The following is a 19,119-nucleotide window of genomic DNA, read 5'->3' on the forward strand; positions in this document are numbered from 1 at the left end:
TATTCTCAAAGCAATGCGTCTACCGTACCAGAAATTCATACAATACACTACCACTCCCACTCCGGTATAGCCATCTCGCGGAGCCAACAACTCGATCTCTACTACTCATGCTTGGCCTGCTAACAATTCACCCACCGTGAGACATATCCCACCATGTCATTTCTCATCACTCCCAACCATAAAGTTATATACGGTGAAATCATAAGACTTGATTTCTCGCTGTCAGGACATTTCGGAAGCATGCCTCGGGACCCTGAGTGCGGGAGGCCGCGACCAAGTTCCCGACCTCGGGGCTCGTCGGAGCCCGATTCGGAGAAAATGAAGACCGAAGCCAGGACGGAGGGAGAAGCCCCCCAGGCACATGGCTACGTCTGACAGGCCTGACCTATCCAAAGCCTATGCTGAGGCATCACGTCAAACCATCCCATCTCCGTACTTTGTGTTTAATCTCCACATATTTGTACCATACCGTGTTCCCTAGCCTATATAAGGGGAACCCATACCACTTTGTAAAGGGCTGATATTTCTCCATTTCTCCACCAAAGCAATAATATTTCTCTCTCTCTCTTTCTCCTATTTTGTTCATTCTCATTGGCTCGAGGCTGCTTTAACATTATTGTCTTCTTACTTATTTCATGTATATTGCGCAACTTTGGCCGTAAAGAGCCTTGCTTGATTGTATCCTTAGTTGTTATCCTATTCCCGATTGCCCGCGATAGCTCGAGATCGATTCGAGTCCCGAACCCGAGATCCTTATCGACTGGCTTTGCATCCGGGCAACAAGCCCCTTCGGTTTGGTTTCTGCCTCTTTTTGCCCCACATTTCATCGTTAAGCTTAGCATTAACTGCTTTAACAACTAGCTCGAGAATAGATTACGTATTTTTAGAATCCCATTTACAAATTTAATTGTTGTTACCATTTTCACGGTAAACAGTTTGGCGCCCACCGTGGGGCTAAAATAATAGTGATTATTTTCTTGCTAGTTTCGTCACACAAATGCACATTATCTTTCACATTTTCTCTTGCTCAAGATTTTTGATTTCAGGTTAATGTCCGGCTAGGTAAGCAAAATCAAAAATGACTACCCCATAAACCACGACAAAAACAATATGGTTGCTCCAGAGGTTAGCGTGACACCGCAGGACCCCGATAACGCATTTAGGTTGATTCAAGCGGACGCGGGCTTGTAAAGCGCGCAACAGGTCAATGAATCCTTGCGCACCGATGATAGCATACAACGCATTGACCGACAGGAAGCTCAAAAAATCCCGGCCCGGGTAGAACAGGAAGTTAATATTCATGTTATATTTGAAATGTTACAGGCACGGCAGTTGGCTATCGTTCAGCTGCAAAGTCGCCCGGAGACTCCCAACGCAGTAGTGCCAGAGAAACCTCCTTATGCTGAGCTGGTACCTGAGAGATCAAGTAATGACAGATCAGTAACCGACCCCACCGTAGTGAGGTTGCTTGGGAATCTCTTCGAAAGGATCAAATCAAGTTGGTGGAAGCTCGTACAACAACTGTCTCCCAAGGAAACAATCTCAGAACTCGCTTCACAAAAATTCGGAACGCCAAAACCCACAGGTGCGACAGGACCTCAGATCCCTACGGGCACACCACCACTTACGCGAGATCATTCAATGGCAGCAACCTCCAAGATGATGAGTTCGAGCCCGTCTCGTTGAGGAAGTTTGAAGAAACTCTCTCGAAAGAAACCATGACGCAGCGCCACCGCTTGGCACCTGACCTTACAGACTCACTTACAATACCAGCGTGGTCCTCCGCGGAAGCATGCGCCGACGCCATCAAAGTAGTATTGAGAGGGCCCGATACACCTGAGGCCAAATGAAGAAGAAATGAAATACCGCGGGAAGCCGCACCCCATTCCCTGATAGGAAGAATGAGATTGCTCCCGGTTTTGGACGATCAGGCAACACAGGCCTTCACCAGAGGCCTGAACGAAGCATGCCCGATGACTCTAGGACATTTCAAGCGAATCCTGATCAAATACCCAGCCGAGGTCTGGTTAGATTCCCACTCCCGACACTGGCCACGAATCAGGGCCATGGACAACCGTCTGGAAACCTCCCCGAGTTTGGTATATGACTCCCGACAAATAAGTTGATGCCAAACGGATGGAGGTATCATCCATGTGCTGTGAATGGAAGGAAAGACTCGAGATGTAATCTACCTCGCAACAATAGGGAAATATCCCGAGGATAGCACCCTCGAGGAACCTCCAATGGAACCAGATTTAACAAGGCACAACTAGCAGGGAAACCCCGCCCAGCCGAGTACGATTTCAGCATTACTATACCAAACATTGTGATCACCATTAGTGAAACCGGGAATGCCAGGCGACTCAGACCTATTCGACCAAGACCCCTTTAAGGGAACTATGGCCTAGCGCAGGAACCGCAGGGGCACGCGCGGTCACTGGCTCAAAAGAACGACAACTTTGATATTCAATAGAGATCGCTACCATGTATCATCGAGCGGTCAGGCTCGGATCCAGCTCCAACGGAGGAATGAGATCGGGAAAAATGAAGCTGACAAACCACGACGTATTGCCACGATAGTAAAGGGGCGGCGGCACCCTTCAAAGATCCATAAAATGCAGAGTAAAATGGCTCATCACCAAGGAAAGACAGGTCTAGGGAATATACCCAAAAGACACCCTTGCATCCAAGGAAAGAGACTCCGAGACTTCTGTAAGCACGTGATTTTTGCCCAATATGAGAATTACTCCCAAAAAATCCAAAAATAAAATGATTTTTCTTTGGTGTGCAATTTTATGATATTTTGTGATATTTTGAATAATTATTTTTATTTGTCTGTGCGTGTTTATTTGATAAATTAATAAAAAATACAAAAATATGTCGCATTTGCATGTAGGATTTAATTCTATAATTGTTACTAATTAAATTTGTTTACAAAAAATGAAAATTACAAAAATAGGCATCTTTTGCATTTTTAGCATTTAATGTCCAAATATACAATTTTATGCTTAATTATTACTTAATTGTGCGTTAATTGTTATTTGGAGTTAATTTGCACTTTTATAACTTAATTTAGTTCTTAATAATAGTTTAAGTATTTTTATAATTTAGTTTTAGAGAAATAAAAGAAGAAAAGAGAGCGAAAATATAAAGAAAGTCGGAATTGGGCCTCGTCTTCGATTTCAAGCCATAGGCCCAAAAAATGGCCCAATCTTCCCTACGACCCAGTCCATTTCGAACTGGGTCGACCCAGTCCATAACCCAAAAGACCCAAACCCCTTTGTCTTACATTTTACAAAACAAAACAAAAATTAAAAGACAAGAAACCCTAACACTAAACCAATCCGCCCCCACCCCTCCTATCTTCTTCTTCTTCCTCAAGCTTTCTCAAGCACACATCCATGGCAGCCCTTCCTCACGCCTCCACCACCTCAACACACACACACACACATGACATTCTCCATCGTCCCATCGACCCCAACACGAGCAGCCATGGCTGCTTTCCCCCCCATTTCCCGTTGTCGAAACCAAACGACCATTGGAGTAGCTTCACGTCCGCCATTGTTGCTGCGTTTTCTTCCAGTCGTTGCAGCTGCTACTGCTGTTCCTTCGTCATCCATGGAGGTCCTTCTGCTTCCATCTTCTCAACCTCAAGTCCAAACGACCAAGCTTCTCCGTTCTCCAAAACGCAGCAATGAGAGCTGCTCGAAACCAGCCCAAAAACGAGCTCCATTGTCGCTCCGTCATGTTGCTGCGTCGCTGCGTTTTCAGCTTCACCATTGCTGCTGCTGCTCACGTTTCTGCTCCAGCTGCTTCTCGCCGGGTCTGCCTTCGTCCTCTTCGTCGAGCTCAAGCTTGAGCTCGACATCCATGGACGCCGCTGTTTCTTCTTCATCGAAGCCCAACTCCATCGCGCTACTGCTGCTCCGTTCCAGCTGCTTCTTGCTGCGTTTTTCTTCATCTTTCACCTCAAATGATGCTTGTTTCTTTGTCGTCTTCAAGTCCGTTTATGCCCAAGTTCGTTGGTTTCGTTTAGAGTTCGTTCAATGTTCGTCGTTGGACATTCACGGTTAGTTATTCTAAGTTCTATTACGTCCATAATTTGTTTGATATTTTCAGATTTTGAATTAGCATAAGTTTGCTTTATTTTTCTTATTTTGTTTTAGATAAAAATTGTTAGTTTAGTTATATTGTTGTTAGATTTAAGTTGAAGATTTAATTTAATTATTTTCAGTTTGTTTTATTAATTTTAAGAGGATTTAGTTTTAATGTAGAAAGGTGTTAGTTTAAATCGTTTAAATCCGTTGTTTGTTGTTAATATAGATTTAATTCGTATTCATTTTTTGAAGTTGGTTTTAATTTAGTGATTTAATGTGAAGTTATGTTTTGGTTTTAATTTTTGGATCATGCATCTTTGTTATAAGTTTCGTTGGATTTAATTTAAGAAAGATTAGTTGATTATTTGAAGATTAGTGATTTGAATATGTTTATTTGTTTTGTTTAAGTTTAATTCAAAGTTTGAACAAAGTTTGTTTGTTATTGTTATTGTATATTTTCATTCATGTTCATACTTTGTTTGGTTGATCTTGAATCCGAAATTTGTATAGTTTGATTTCTTGTTTACCATTTATGATTATTTCTTGAATTGGTCTCATAATCTTGTTTAAAGTTTAATATAAGAATTGTTTGTTGTAATGTTGTTAGTAGTTGATTTTAAGTTCAATATGATTGAAGTTAGAAATCTAAATATACTTGTTTGTTGTTGTTGTTTAAATCCAAAAATAGGTTTGTTGCTAAAATATTGTTCAATCAAATTTTAGTTGTTCTTTGTTGTTCAATTTGTGTTCATGTGATTTGTTGTTGAAATGTTGTTAAAATCATGTTCATGTGATATTGTTGTTATGATGTTCATCCATGTTCATATTGTTGTTTGAACATTGTTAGAAATTGATCATATTGTCTATATTTTGGTTAAGTTTGATTAATTGATGTGTTATAGCTGATGGGTAGTTTGGTAAATTTGTAATACGTTCAGGGGTAGTTTGGTAATTTCAGTAAGGTCGGAAGGGGTAGTTTAGGAATTGTACATTTTGAAATTGTTTATTTGAAGCATGGGGGACAAAATGAAATGGGGTGGGTTGTGATATGATTATTTAATATAAAGGGGGGACAAGATTTAAATTAAAGGGGAATCTTGCATTATTTTAATTAAAGCATGGGGGACAAAATATAATGGGGTGGTGTGATATGTTTATTTAATGTAATGGGGATGAGTGGAAAGATAATGGGTTGGGTAGAGAAAAAGTATTGATTTAATTGATTAAAAGATTTATGGGATGGGATTATATATATGGGAAGTCTTGAAGACAAATGAGGGAACAAGAATACAGAGAGAACAGAAAAGATACGAGAAAAAATACAGACACAGATAGAAAAAGAAACGGACAGAGAATAGAAGAGAGAAAAAATCCGAAAAATATTTAAGCTTTCAAAATAAAAATAAAAGCTAAAAAATCTACTGCTTTCTTTCTTTGTTTGAAATTAGTATTAATGGTTGTTGTTTCATTTAAAGCTTAAAGCTTTTGTTTTTGGGATTACTACTCCACCGGTTTGTACTGGGTTGTTACTGTTGCTGGGCAGTTGTTGATGTTGTACTGTTATTACTGCCGCTGATTCTCATCTTCATTTTCTTGCTTCCAATATCAGGTACATATCTGTAAATTCATGTCATGAAAAGCTTCAACATGACATATTAATGAAGTTCGGGAATTATAATTCTGTTTTCCATTCGTTCAAGTTCATTAGTTTAAAATTTGGTTTTGTTTCAGTTGATTAATATAGTAGTACGTTTGTCGTGATGAATATAAGATAATTGTTACCTCTTAAAGTTCGTATAAGTGTTGTAATAATATCACCTATTTCGGAATTTTCATTAAGTGAAGTCATGATTGAATTATCAAGGTAGGGAACATGACATAAAATGGGTCATTAATTACATCCCGTAATATTGTTAGCTAAATGTAAAGTAGAATGGAAGTATCAAGAAATTACATTATTAGTATATCTTGTAAAAAATCTGATTTTTGGTTTAGATTGATATAAGTTGTATGTTCATATATGGCATGATGATGAGTATATATATAATCATATATGGAAGGTGATTTGATATAGCTCGTTACAATGTTAGAGTGTTATGAATGTTTTAAGACGGACAATTGTGTTGCATGTAAGGCAATTTTATTCAATCGATTTGTATAATAATTCCCTTTCTTATCAACTTGATGCCTATCTACCATCATAAACAAATTAATCAAACGATTATAATTTTGGATTAAAAAACAATTAATGTAGAAGGTGATTAGGTTTATAGATTATAACATTTTTTTAGCATTCGCTTCAAATAGAACAATGAAAATTCTTCAAAAATATCACTTCCTTACATCCATTCTTTCCCAATTTTTATACATAATTTGCATGTTGTCTATTTGGGTAGGCAAATATTGTATTCACTAAATGGTAGTATTAATCACATATTTATTTTTACTCCACAAATTCGAATGGTTTGAGGAATATAATTCATACGCGAAAAACATAAATTGCGACCAACGTCCAATAAATTGTAAATTCTTTTTAAGGAATTTAGAGACTAATAGAATATTTATTTCTCATGATGTTCACATAAAAATACGTGGATATAATAAACAATTTGTAAACAAATTTATACTACCATCAAGAATATTTTTGTGATTAGGGATACGTTCGCGTAACCTAATTATATTTCTAAAGGCAATTCGGATTATGCGTTCGCGCAAATTCGATCGAATATTTAATAAAAGGGATTTCTCGGAGAATATCATTATTAATTTCATAAAAACCCGAGATGTGAGGTTCACTACTTAATTATACAAAAAGGGCGAATATTCTTGATTTTATTTAAAGCATAATTTCGAAAATAATTATTTTAATAAAAATATTATCTATATTATTGTGTACACGTGCGCGTGACACAACTCCGCATGTTTTAAAAAATATAATTTATAACACGAATATACGTACGCGTGATTCGATTCAAAGAAGGGACTTTAAATCTAAATAGAAGCGGTAACAATAAAATCATGCAATAAAAAATGTATTTAGCAAATCAAAATAATCAAGCCGAATATAACAGTTGAGCGACCGTGCTAGAACCACGGAACTCGGGAATGCCTAACACCTTCTCCCGGGTTAACAGAATTCCTTATCCGGATTTCTGGTGCGCAGACTGTAATACAGAGTCATTATTTTTCTCGATTCGGGATTAAAATAGGTGACTTGGGACACCGTAAATCTCCCAAGTGGCGACTCTGAAATAAAGAAATAAATCCTGTTTCGACTGTCCTTTAATTGGAAAAAACTCCTTACGCCCCACGCGGGCGCGGAAAAAGGAGGTGTGACCGCTCTGGCGACTCTGCTGGGGATAAACCCAGAACCACTGGTTCAGGGTTCAAGAATTCGAGCTTAAAATAACTGCTACAGTTGGCTTTATTTATTATCTGATTTTTACATGATATATGTTTAATGTGCTAAATGATGCTTTTACCGCTTTAATATTATTTGAATTGTGTATATAAAACTGCTACGAAACCCTTCTTCTTTCTGAGTCTTCTGAATTTATGGTGTACACGTGCGCGTGGCCCACCTTTCTGTTAAAGTCATACCAAATAAGACGAAGTTGGGACAAGTAACTAGGCCGGATAGACTTTCGTGCTCTCGGTACGTTGCCCCCGCTTCGGCTCAAACTGTCCGTTTGGGTAAGCCAGGGCTAGATCAATATGCCTCAGGTTTTTTCACTTAGAATAACTCAGCTTCATGCCGGATCCCTAGTAGGAGCGATTGTTTGCATCACGTGCATTTGACTTTGGAGACTCAACACAGGGGTTGAGTCTGTCTAGGACAGGTGTACCCAAAAAAAATGACCATCCTGATGCATCTTACTTGCTGCTACTTGCGCATTTATTTGATCCGGATTTGTGTGTTGACTGACTTTTGAATATCATGAATAATATTTTAAAATTGAAAAAAAGAAATAGCGGTTAGGGAATTGACTGTTTATTTTTGAAAAAAAAACCAATGCCCAAATACTGTCAAAACTCTGCCGAAATTTTGAGAAAATGAAAAAAAAATGTTTTATTAGTTTGTTTTATTAAAACCAAAGAAAAAATAGAAAGAAAAAAAATCGTTGTTCTGTCTTATTTTTCAAAAAAATAAAATATATATATATAAAGGGTTCTGTCTTATTTTTCAAAAAAAATATATATATATATAAAGGAAAATAGTTTGTCTTCCCCTGAAAATGACAATGAAAAAGAGTCTTACTTTTAAAATAGTTTTTTTATTCGTTTCTGAAAAATTCAAAATAATAAAATAAAAAGAGTCGCGTTGAAAGTGGTTTTATTATTTGTTACAAATATATAAAGTGGTTTTATTATTTGTTGCAAATATATATATATATATATAAATCCAAAAAGTTTTTCTTTATTTCCAAAAAATGTATATATATCTTTATTTGTTGCAAAAATATTTGTCCTGCCCAAAAAGTCTGGAAAAGTTTTTTTTTAGACTCCCAATTTTAAAAACAAAAAAAAATCCAAAAATATTTTCCATTATTGACTTCTTTAGAAAGTCTTTTTAATTATTAAAAAAAATATATATTATAAAATAAAACAAATTCGAAAATATTTTCCTTCTTCTTTAAAAATTGAAAAGAAAATTCAAAATTCAAGAAATATTTTTTTAGAAAGCATTTCTTTTATTAAAGGTAAAATTCCAAAAAAAAAATATATATATTTTTTCTTTCTTCTTTAGAATAAGAGAAAACAAATGAAAATTCAAACAAAAAAAAATATCTTCATTTTACTTTTGAAATTCTCAAAGTTCGAATCAAAAGAAAAGGAATTCTTAGAAGTCTTTCTTTCAAAAAGAAAATCAATCAAAAATCCAAATATATATATATATATATATATATATATATATATATATATATATATATATATATATATATATATATATATATATATATATACTTCCTTTCTTCTTTTAAAGCAGTTCTTTTACAAATTCAAAAATAATAATAATTTAAAATTAGTTTACTTACTTTATTCATGACCTGCCCGAACTACGCCGGTTTGATTCTCACCGGATGTGAGATACGTAGGCAACCCTCATCGGGTCCAACCCCCATTTTTGCTAAAATAGCCAAAAACCAATAAATAAATAAAAAACATGTCAAAATTTTAATTTTTTCATAAATAAGTCGGGTAGTGTCCAGCCTCCACTTTTTGCTAAAACAAAATAGCCAAAAAAAAAAATATATGTCAAATTTTAGTTTTGTCATAAAGAAGTCGGGTGACGCTGTTTTATCAAGACATAGCCGAATGTTCCCGAAAGGGACGCCGGAAGGCTGACTTTGCATAAACAGCCACCTTTGGGTCATTTTTTAAAATTTGGTTCAGTTGACCCACACAGCCTTAAAAAATCTTCGTCCCCGAGGCGCTGAAGGGCCGTGTTGCACCACCTGGTTTTTATTGTAATTTTTTAAAAAAAAACAAAGAGTCAACGATCAGGTGAATTTTTTTTAGTAAAAAATAAGCCGAGCTAGCTTCGACAGTGTCTTAAACCGTTCTTGCCGAAATAGCCTTAGAGTATCTTTCAGTTGTCGAAAGGCTATTTTCGTAAAAGAATGGACAAGTTTTTAAAGTGTCATAAAATAATCCTCTCCGGCCTCAAAAATTTGGAAGGGGCCACATTTGCAAAAATAGCCGTTTGATTGCATTTGTCAAACGGGGAAAGGAAGCTGGCCGTTTGTTTTTGAGTTTGTAAATCTTTTGATTAAAATATGTGGGTTGTTTGACTTTCGAGTTTGTAGGTCATCTTCAAACCATTGAAACCCAGTTTATTTTAATATGAAAATTGAAAAAATGATTAGTATTGTTCATCTTTTATTGGTCCGAACTACGCAAGGTCTGATTCATGCGGGGTCATGATACGTAGGCAATCTCCATAAGATTCGACCACAACAAAAGAAAAAGCAAAAAAAGAGAATGAAAAAGAAAAAAAAATGAAAAAAAAGAATGAAAAAGAAAAAGGAAAAAAATGTTGTTAATAATGGGGACCAACGGAGTCCATTCTAACCTGTTTCGCTTTGAATCACAAAGAAAGTTAAGGTGGTTGGTTTGTGGTAAGCCGGAAATACAAGACCCAGAAGCACACTTTGCAGGGATCAGGCTTGATAACAGAAGCACTCGAATCCTATTGGGACTTGTTGACTAAGGTTGATGATATTAAAGTTGGAAATGGTCTGGACAATACTGCAAAGCTCAGTGGCTAAAGATGCTAACTTTGATAAAATGGGAGGACACTCCGTTCCTTGGTTAGCAAGAGAGAAGCTTGTGGTGGCTTATTTTGTTGTCATTTCTGTTGTCCGGATTATTCTTAGGGTTGTAATCCGAATATTGTCTTGTGTCAAACCTTCTTATCTTTCCATTTTTGTCGTATCAGTTTGTTTAAGTCTCGTTGATGTTGTGTTAAGATTTTATTCTGGTTGTTTTGTTTGTTTTTCTAACCATTTCGCCGGAAGTCTAATACAAAAGTCGGTCTTTTATTATTTCCAGTCATCTTTTTATTTAGTCCTTTTGTCATTTTCGTTCAATGCCGATTCTAGGGACATGACATGCGCACACAGTTTGGGCCTAATCTTTAAAGTTAATCATAAAACCCTGGAGAGGTGATCAAAGCATTTAAGGGAAATAAGAACAGTTTGATATTATTTGAAACCCGAGCCATGTGGAACTGGGGCAAGTAAAACATAAAGAAAACCGTTAAATGCAAGATTCGCCAAATTGGCATGAGGGTCGTGCATGAGAGTGAGAGTGTCGCCCAGCAGTGCTTTAGAAATGACAAATGAAAAAGCAAGTGTTTAACATAATTGTCAAGTCCAGCACCATCGGAAGAGACTATAAATCTGTGTTCAATTATGTTGTTTTCACTTGGCATGTTTTGAAGACTGGAATGACGAAGGCATTTTGTTCTGCTACCTAAACACTTTATCCTTCGTTACCCCTTTTGAGCCTTATTTTATTTTCTTTCATACCCCTCGTTCGGAATCAATAGCAACGACTAGGAAATACGAGCCTAGAAGGTAAAAAAAAACCGAAAAAGAAAAAGAAAAATGAAAAAAAGAAAACAAAAGAAAGTCAGAAGAAAAAAGAGGTTGGGAACTACGTTTGACCTGATTCCTCAAAGAGGATACGTAGGCGCTTCACAGCTCGGTCATAGGGTGCATAGTGCGCATAATGTGCGTAATATGCATAGTGTAACAAAAAAAAAATTTTAAAAATATATATAATAAATAAATAATCCCCAAGCAAGAAACTGGGGCAAGGGTTGCGCTTGTTATAAACAAATATGATTTCGAAGGTTGTAATATTGAACCCCAAATTGATTTATTTTTGAGCCTTTAATACCCTTTCTTTCTAAGCTTATCCAAAAAACCCACATTACGGTCCAAATAAAGACCTTCTGATCAGTCTGCAAAAGATGCCAAGTCAGACAAATGAGAGTCTTACCGGCGAACATAACATTCTGTTCCACAACAGAAAGAACTCTAATCTCCGGCAGAGAGAGTCATACCGGAAACACTCCAAATCCCCAGCTGGAAAGTAATACAAATGAGAGAGTCTTATCGGTGAAAATCTTTACGGACACCATAAGGCGACGCAAGCTGAGAGAAAAACCAAAATGAGAGAGGCTTGATAGTGAAAACCCTTCGGGCACTACAAGTCGAATAAGATTGGGAATCAGATGGGGAATCGCCAAGTCAAGGGAAGATCTCGAAAGACGATTGATGACGAAGGATATGCCACATGTGCATGTCATGACCATTAGAGTCGGTATTTGCGTTTGATAGGTTTTTATTTATAGTTTCTTTTGTTAAAGAGTCATCTTTTTCCGTTGTCTTTTATTCTGTTCCTTTTTATCTTTCTCCTTTCATAGAAAATTCCCCAGTAGAGTCTGTTTGGTCAGAACCAGTGGGAAATGACTTCAAAATAGGCCATCAGCTTTCCGAGATAAGATCTGACTAGTACATACAAATGGTATAGTCAGCAAGGAACAAGCGCAAGGCCAGTGTCAAAAAAGATATCCCCAGCAAAAGGGAATTGACAAAAAGATCAACGAGTGTCAAGAAGGATATCCCCAGCAGAAAAGGATTATCCCCAGCAAATAATATCGTCCCTTGTGGAATGCAGAGCAAGGAAGGAGAAAGGGAAAAGTCATCCCAGTGGAGTATCACAACCAACTACCACGCTTTAAGCTAATAAATTTTGTTTGAGTTAAAACAGGTAAAGGAAATGGCATTGATGTCGGAAATGCATGCCACAAGAAAGATTGTCAAACCGGGGCAGAAAATTTTCTTTTCAGTTAGAAAATTTTCTGGAAAATCAGGTACCCATTTGGGGAAGAATAAAAATAGCACCAAGGAAGTGGTCTTTGAACCAGGGTTGCCCCCAACATAATAAGTTTCCAATGGAGGAAGTTATCCCCAGCAGACAGAATAAAGGGATGACACTTGTGCTCAGAAAAGCAAAGAGCCATTATCATCCCCAGCAGCTTCCAAAAGAATGAAGCATCGATTTGAAGGGATAAAATTCCCCGGCAGCATTATCCTCAACAACGTTATCCCAAAAGATAACACTTTTATCCCCAGCAGTGTTGAGAGAAGATAAAAAAAAAAGAAAAAAAAAAGAAAAAAAATATATAAAGAATGGAGGAGGGGGAGAAAGGAGACTCCCACAACGGTATTATCCCCAGCAAGCAAGAACAAAGCAGCGCAAAGGAAAAAAAAAAGAAAAGAAGAAATTACGAAGGTAAGTTTCTCAAATAATTGATCTTTACATTTTTCTCCTAGGATAAAAAGTCCTAGTTTGATGAATTTACCTCCCAATACAATCTTGGTCCGATGAAATTTTTCTCCCAAGATAAGATATCAAATCTTAGTCGGATGAATCTTTCTCCTAAGATCACAACAAAATGGACCTAGTCTGACGATTTATCTTCTAGAGTCAAAATCTTGGTCTGATGAAATTTTTCTCCCAAGATAAAATCTTAGTCGGATGAATCTTTCTCCTAAGATCACAACAAATGGACCTAGTCTGACGATTTATCTCCTAGAGTCAAAATCTTGGTCTGATGAAATTTTTCTCCCAAGATAAAATCTTAGTCAGATGAATCTTTCTCCTAAGATAAGATATCAAATCCTAGTCTGATGAATTTTCTCCTAGGATAATAATAATTAAAAAAAAAATGAAAAATTTGGAAAAGAAGTCAGGCGTCCACCTGGAGAATGAGGATGAAAAATCGAAGAAGAAATCAGGCGCCCACCTGGAGAACAAGGGAAAACAGTTGAATTATCAGAAATCAGGCGTCCACCTGGAGAACAAGGAAGGACAGTTGAAATAGCAATCAGGGAATCCACCTGGAGAACAAAGAAGAAGAGTTGAAATATCAGAAGTCAGGCGTCCACCTGGAGAACAAGGAAAAGCACCAAAACTGGGGCAGAAAATTTTCTGCCATTGTAGAAAATTTTCTCGGAGGAACGAGGAAATTAATTCAAGTTTTAAGAGATAGCAAGACAACACGATTCGAAGAAAAACAGTCGGAGGTAAGACAATTCCAAGATTTTGAAAATGGGATCATCCGCCCTCGAATAGGATATTGTTGGGTTCATCCGCCCTCGAATAGGATATATTGGGTTCGTCCGCCCTCGAATAGGATATTATGGGTTCATCCGCCCTCGAATAGGATATTTTGGGTTCATCCGCCCTCGAATAGGATATATTGGGTTCGTCCGCCCTCGAATAGGATATTATGGGTTCATCCGCCCTCGAATAGGATATTTTGGGTTCATCCGCCCTCGAATAGGATCTTTTGGGTTCATCCGCCCTCGAATAGGATATTGTTGGGTTCATCCGCCCTCGAATAGGATATATTGGGTTCATCCGCCCTCGAATAGGATATTTTTGGGTTCATCCGCCCTCGAATAGGATATTTGGGTTCATCCGCCCTCGAATAGGATATTTTTGGGTTCATCCGCCCTCGAATAGGATATTTGGGTTCATCCGCCCTCGAATAGGATATTTTGGGTTCATCCGCCCTCGAATAGGATATTTGGGTTCATCCGCCCTCGAATAGGATATTTCGGGTTCATCCGCCCTCGAATAGGATTTTATTTTCAAAGTTGTTGAAGTCAGGAGCCCGCCTGAAGAGAGGAATGGCGAATTATTTTCAAAGTTGTTGTTGAAGTCAGGAGCCCGCCTGAAGAGAGAGGCATACGTTTCAAGTCTTTAATTTTCAAGTATTGAAAGGAATGGCGATGTATTGTTTGAAGTCAGGAGCCCGCCTGAAGAGAGGAATGGCGATTATTTTCAAAGTTGTTGTCAGGAGCCCGCCTGAAGAGAGGAAAGGCGTTTTTAAAAGTTGTTGAAATCTTGCCAACCTAAAGAAAGGAATGGCGATGTATGGTTTGAAGTCAGGAGCCCGCCTGAAGAGAGGAATGGCGATTATTTTCAAAGTTGTTGTCAGGAGCCCGCCTGAAGAGAGGAAAGGCGTTTTAAAAGAGTTGTCGAAATCTTGCCAACCTAAAGAAAGGAATGGCGATGTATGGTTTGAAGTCAGGAGCCCGCCTGAAGAGAGGAATGGCGATTATTTTCAAAGTTGTTGTCAGGAGCCCGCCTGAAGAGAGGAAAGGGGTTGTCAAAAGTTGTTGAAATCTTGCCAACCTAAAGAAAGGAATGGCGATGTATGATTTGAAGTCAGGAGCCCGCCTGAAAAGATGAATGGCGATTATTTTCAAAGTTGTTGTCAGGAGCCCGCCTGAAGAAAGGAAAGGCGTTTTTAAAAGTTGTTGAAATCTTGCCAACCTAAAGAAAGGAATGGCGATGTATGGTTTGAAGTCAGGAGCCCGCCTGAAGAGAGGAATGGCGATTATTTTCAAAGTTGAAGTCAGGAGCCCGCCTGAAGAGAGGAATGACATTCATTTTTGTTGTTAAAGTTGGGAGCCCGCCCATAGAACAGAGGCATACATTTCAGTCTTTAATTTTCAAGCATTGAACTTGGGAGCCCGCCCAGATAACAGAGGCATACATTTCAAGTCTTTAATTTTCAAGTATTGAAGTTGGGAGCCCGCCCAGATAACAGAGGCATACATTTCAAGATCAAGTCAAAGAACAATAAAACAGAGGGTTACAATAGGAATACCCAGCAGGAAACAATAAAATTCCCCGGCACCGGGAAGGAGAAGGTTGCAACAAGAGGTCACAGCACAAACTCAAGTGCATGTGTCAAAAGAAGAAAAGCACCGGAAAAAATGCAAGCAGACAAGAAAACAAGGCAACAAGAAAAATTACAGTATAGCTTAGCTTCTTGTTTTCTTTTAAGCACGGTGTAACAAGGAGATCAGTAAGCAGTAGTAATAGCATGCAACAACAGTAACATTGCAGTCCAACGGTAGTCCCAGCTACAAAAATTTCCCGAACTACATTGACCTGATTCCTGTTTAGCCCAGGATATGTAGGAAACCTTTGAAGCAAAGGTTCGGTCAAATCTTTTTCAAAAAAAATGCTTCACACGGAGTACTCGGATGGGCAAAAATCGCTCGCTTTATCTTTGCACGAAAACCCTTCGTGTCTTCGGGCAAAGAGGGGCAGCTGTAAGCACGTGATTTTTGCCCAATATGAGAATTACTCCCAAAAAATCCAAAAATAAAATGATTTTTCTTTGGTGTGTAATTTTGTGATATTTTGAATAATTATTTGTATTTGTCTGTGCGTGTTTATTTGATAAATTAATAAAAAATACAAAAATATGTCGCATTTGCATGTAGGATTTAATTCTATAATTGTTACTAATTAAATTTGTTTACAAAAAATGAAAATTACAAAAATAGGCATCTTTTGCATTTTTAGCATTTAATGTCCAAATATACAATTTTATGCTTAATTATTACTTAATTGTGCGTTAATTGTTATTTGGAGTTAATTTGCACTTTTATAACTTAATTTAGTTCTTAATAATAGTTTAAGTATTTTTATAATTTAGTTTTAGAGAAATAAAAGAAGAAAAGAGAGCGAAAATATAAAGAAAGTCGGAATTGGGCCTCGTCTTCGATTTCAAGCCATAGGCCCAAAAAATGGCCCAATCTTCCCTACGACCCAGTCCATTTCGAACTGGGTCGACCCAGTCCATAACCCAAAAGACCCAAACCCCTTTGTCTTACATTTTACAAAACAAAACAAAAATTAAAAGACAAGAAACCCTAACACTAAACCAATCCGCCCCCACCCCTCCTATCTTCTTCTTCTTCCTCAAGCTTTCTCAAGCACACATCCATGGCAGCCCTTCCTCACGCCTCCACCACCTCAACACACACACACACACATGACATTCTCCATCGTCCCATCGACCCCAACACGAGCAGCCATGGCTGCTTTCCCCCCCATTTCCCGTTGTCGAAACCAAACGACCATTGGAGTAGCTTCACGTCCGCCATTGTTGCTGCGTTTTCTTCCAGTCGTTGCAGCTGCTACTGCTGTTCCTTCGTCATCCATGGAGGTCCTTCTGCTTCCATCTTCTCAACCTCAAGTCCAAACGACCAAGCTTCTCCGTTCTCCAAAACGCAGCAATGAGAGCTGCTCGAAACCAGCCCAAAAACGAGCTCCATTGTCGCTCCGTCGTGTTGCTGCGTCGCTGCGTTTTCAGCTTCACCATTGCTGCTGCTGCTCACGTTTCTGCTCCAGCTGCTTCTCGCCGGGTCTGCCTTCGTCCTCTTCGTCGAGCTCAAGCTTGAGCTCGACATCCATGGACGCCGCTGTTTCTTCTTCATCGAAGCCCAACTCCATCGCGCTACTGCTGCTCCGTTCCAGCTGCTTCTTGCTGTGTTTTTCTTCATCTTTCACCTCAAATGATGCTTGTTTCTTTGTCGTCTTCAAGTCCGTTTATGCCCAAGTTCGTTGGTTTCGTTTAGAGTTCGTTCGATGTTCGTCGTTGGACATTCACGGTTAGTTATTCTAAGTTCTATTACGTCCATAATTTGTTTGATATTTTCAGATTTTGAATTAGCATAAGTTTGCTTTATTTTTCTTATTTTGTTTTAGATAAAAATTGTTAGTTTAGTTATATTGTTGTTAGATTTAAGTTGAAGATTTAATTTAATTATTTTCAGTTTGTTTTATTAATTTTAAGAGGATTTAGTTTTAATGTAGAAAGGTGTTAGTTTAAATCGTTTAAATCCGTTGTTTGTTGTTAATATAGATTTAATTCGTATTCATCTTTTGAAGTTGGTTTTAATTTAGTGATTTAATGTGAAGTTATGTTTTGGTTTTAATTTTTGGATCATGCATCTTTGTTATAAGTTTCGTTGGATTTAATTTAAGAAAGATTAGTTGATTATTTGAAGATTAGTGATTTGAATATGTTTATTTGTTTTGTTTAAGTTTAATTCAAAGTTTGAACAAAGTTTGTTTGTTATTGTTATTGTATATTTTCATTCATGTTCATACTTTGTTTGGTTGATCTTGAATCCGAAATTTGTATAGTTTGATTTCTTGTTTACCATTTATGATTATTTCTTGAATTGGTCTCATAATCTTGTTTAAAGTTTAATATAAGAATTGTTTGTTGTAATGTTGTTAGTAGTTGATTTTAAGTTCAATATGATTGAAGTTAGAAATCTAAATATACTTGTTTGTTGTTGTTGTTTAAATCCAAAAATAGGTTTGTTGCTAAAATATTGTTCAATCAAATTTTAGTTGTTCTTTGTTGTTCAATTTGTGTTCATGTGATTTGTTGTTGAAATGTTGTTAAAATCGTGTTCATGTGATATTGTTGTTATGATGTTCATCCATGTTCATATTGTTGTTTGAACATTGTTAGAAATTGATCATATTGTCTATATTTTGGTTAAGTTTGATTAATTGATGTGTTATAGCTGATGGGTAGTTTGGTAAATTTGTAATACGTTCAGGGGTAGTTTGGTAATTTCAGTAAGGTCGGAAGGGGTAGTTTAGGAATTGTACATTTTGAAATTGTTTATTTGAAGCATGGGGGACAAAATGAAATGGGGTGGGTTGTGATATGATTATTTAATATAAAGGGGGGACAAGATTTAAATTAAAGGGGAATCTTGCATTATTTTAATTAAAGCATGGGGGACAAAATATAATGGGGTGGTGTGATATGTTTATTTAATGTAATGGGAATGAGTGGAAAGATAATGGGTTGGGTAGAGAAAAAGTATTGATTTAATTGATTAAAAGATTTATGGGATGAGATTATATATATGGGAAGTCTTGAAGACAAATGAGGGAACAAGAATACAGAGAGAACAGAAAAGATACGAGAAAAAATACAGACACAGATAGAAAAAGAAACGGACAGAGAATAGAAGAGAGAAAAATTCCGAAAAATATTTAAGCTTTCAAAATAAAAATAAAAGCTAAAAAATCTACTGCTTTCTTTCTTTGTTTGAAATTAGTATTAATGGTTGTTGTTTCATTTAAAGCTTAAAGCTTTTGTTTTTGGGATTACTACTCCACCGGTTTGTACTGGGTTGTTACTGTTGCTGGGCAGTTGTTGATGTTGTACTGTTATTACTGCCGCTGATTCTCATCTTCATTTTCTTGCTTCCAATATCAGGTACATATCTGTAAATTCATGTCATGAAAAGCTTCAACATGACATATTAATGAAGTTCGGGAATTATAATTCTGTTTTCCATTCGTTCAAGTTCATTAGTTTAAAATTTGGTTTTGTTTCAGTTGATTAATATAGTAGTACGTTTGTCGTGATGAATATAAGATAATTGTTACCTCTTAAAGTTCGTATAAGTGTTGTAATAATATCACCTATTTCGGAATTTTCATTAAGTGAAGTCATGATTGAATTATCAAGGTAGGGAACATGACATAAAATGGGTCATTAATTACATCCCGTAATATTGTTAGCTAAATGTAAAGTAGAATGGAAGTATCAAGAAATTACATTATTAGTATATCTTGTAAAAAATCTGATTTTTGGTTTAGATTGATA

General features: G+C 36.9%; 1 long non-coding RNA gene across 1 annotated transcript; it reads left to right on the plus strand.

Annotated features, from left to right (window-relative positions):
• Positions 1-16,904: 16,904 nt before the first annotated feature.
• On the plus strand, positions 16,905-18,807 carry LOC142181477 (uncharacterized). Its single transcript, XR_012710131.1, has 2 exons — positions 16,905-17,089; positions 18,727-18,807. It is a non-coding gene; the product is annotated as an uncharacterized LOC142181477 (long non-coding RNA).
• The last annotated feature ends 312 nt before the right edge of the window (positions 18,808-19,119 follow it).

The sequence above is a fragment of the Nicotiana tabacum genome, chromosome 6 (genome assembly GCF_000715075.1).
Source record: "Nicotiana tabacum cultivar K326 chromosome 6, ASM71507v2, whole genome shotgun sequence".
Taxonomy (NCBI): Eukaryota; Viridiplantae; Streptophyta; class Magnoliopsida; order Solanales; family Solanaceae; genus Nicotiana; species Nicotiana tabacum.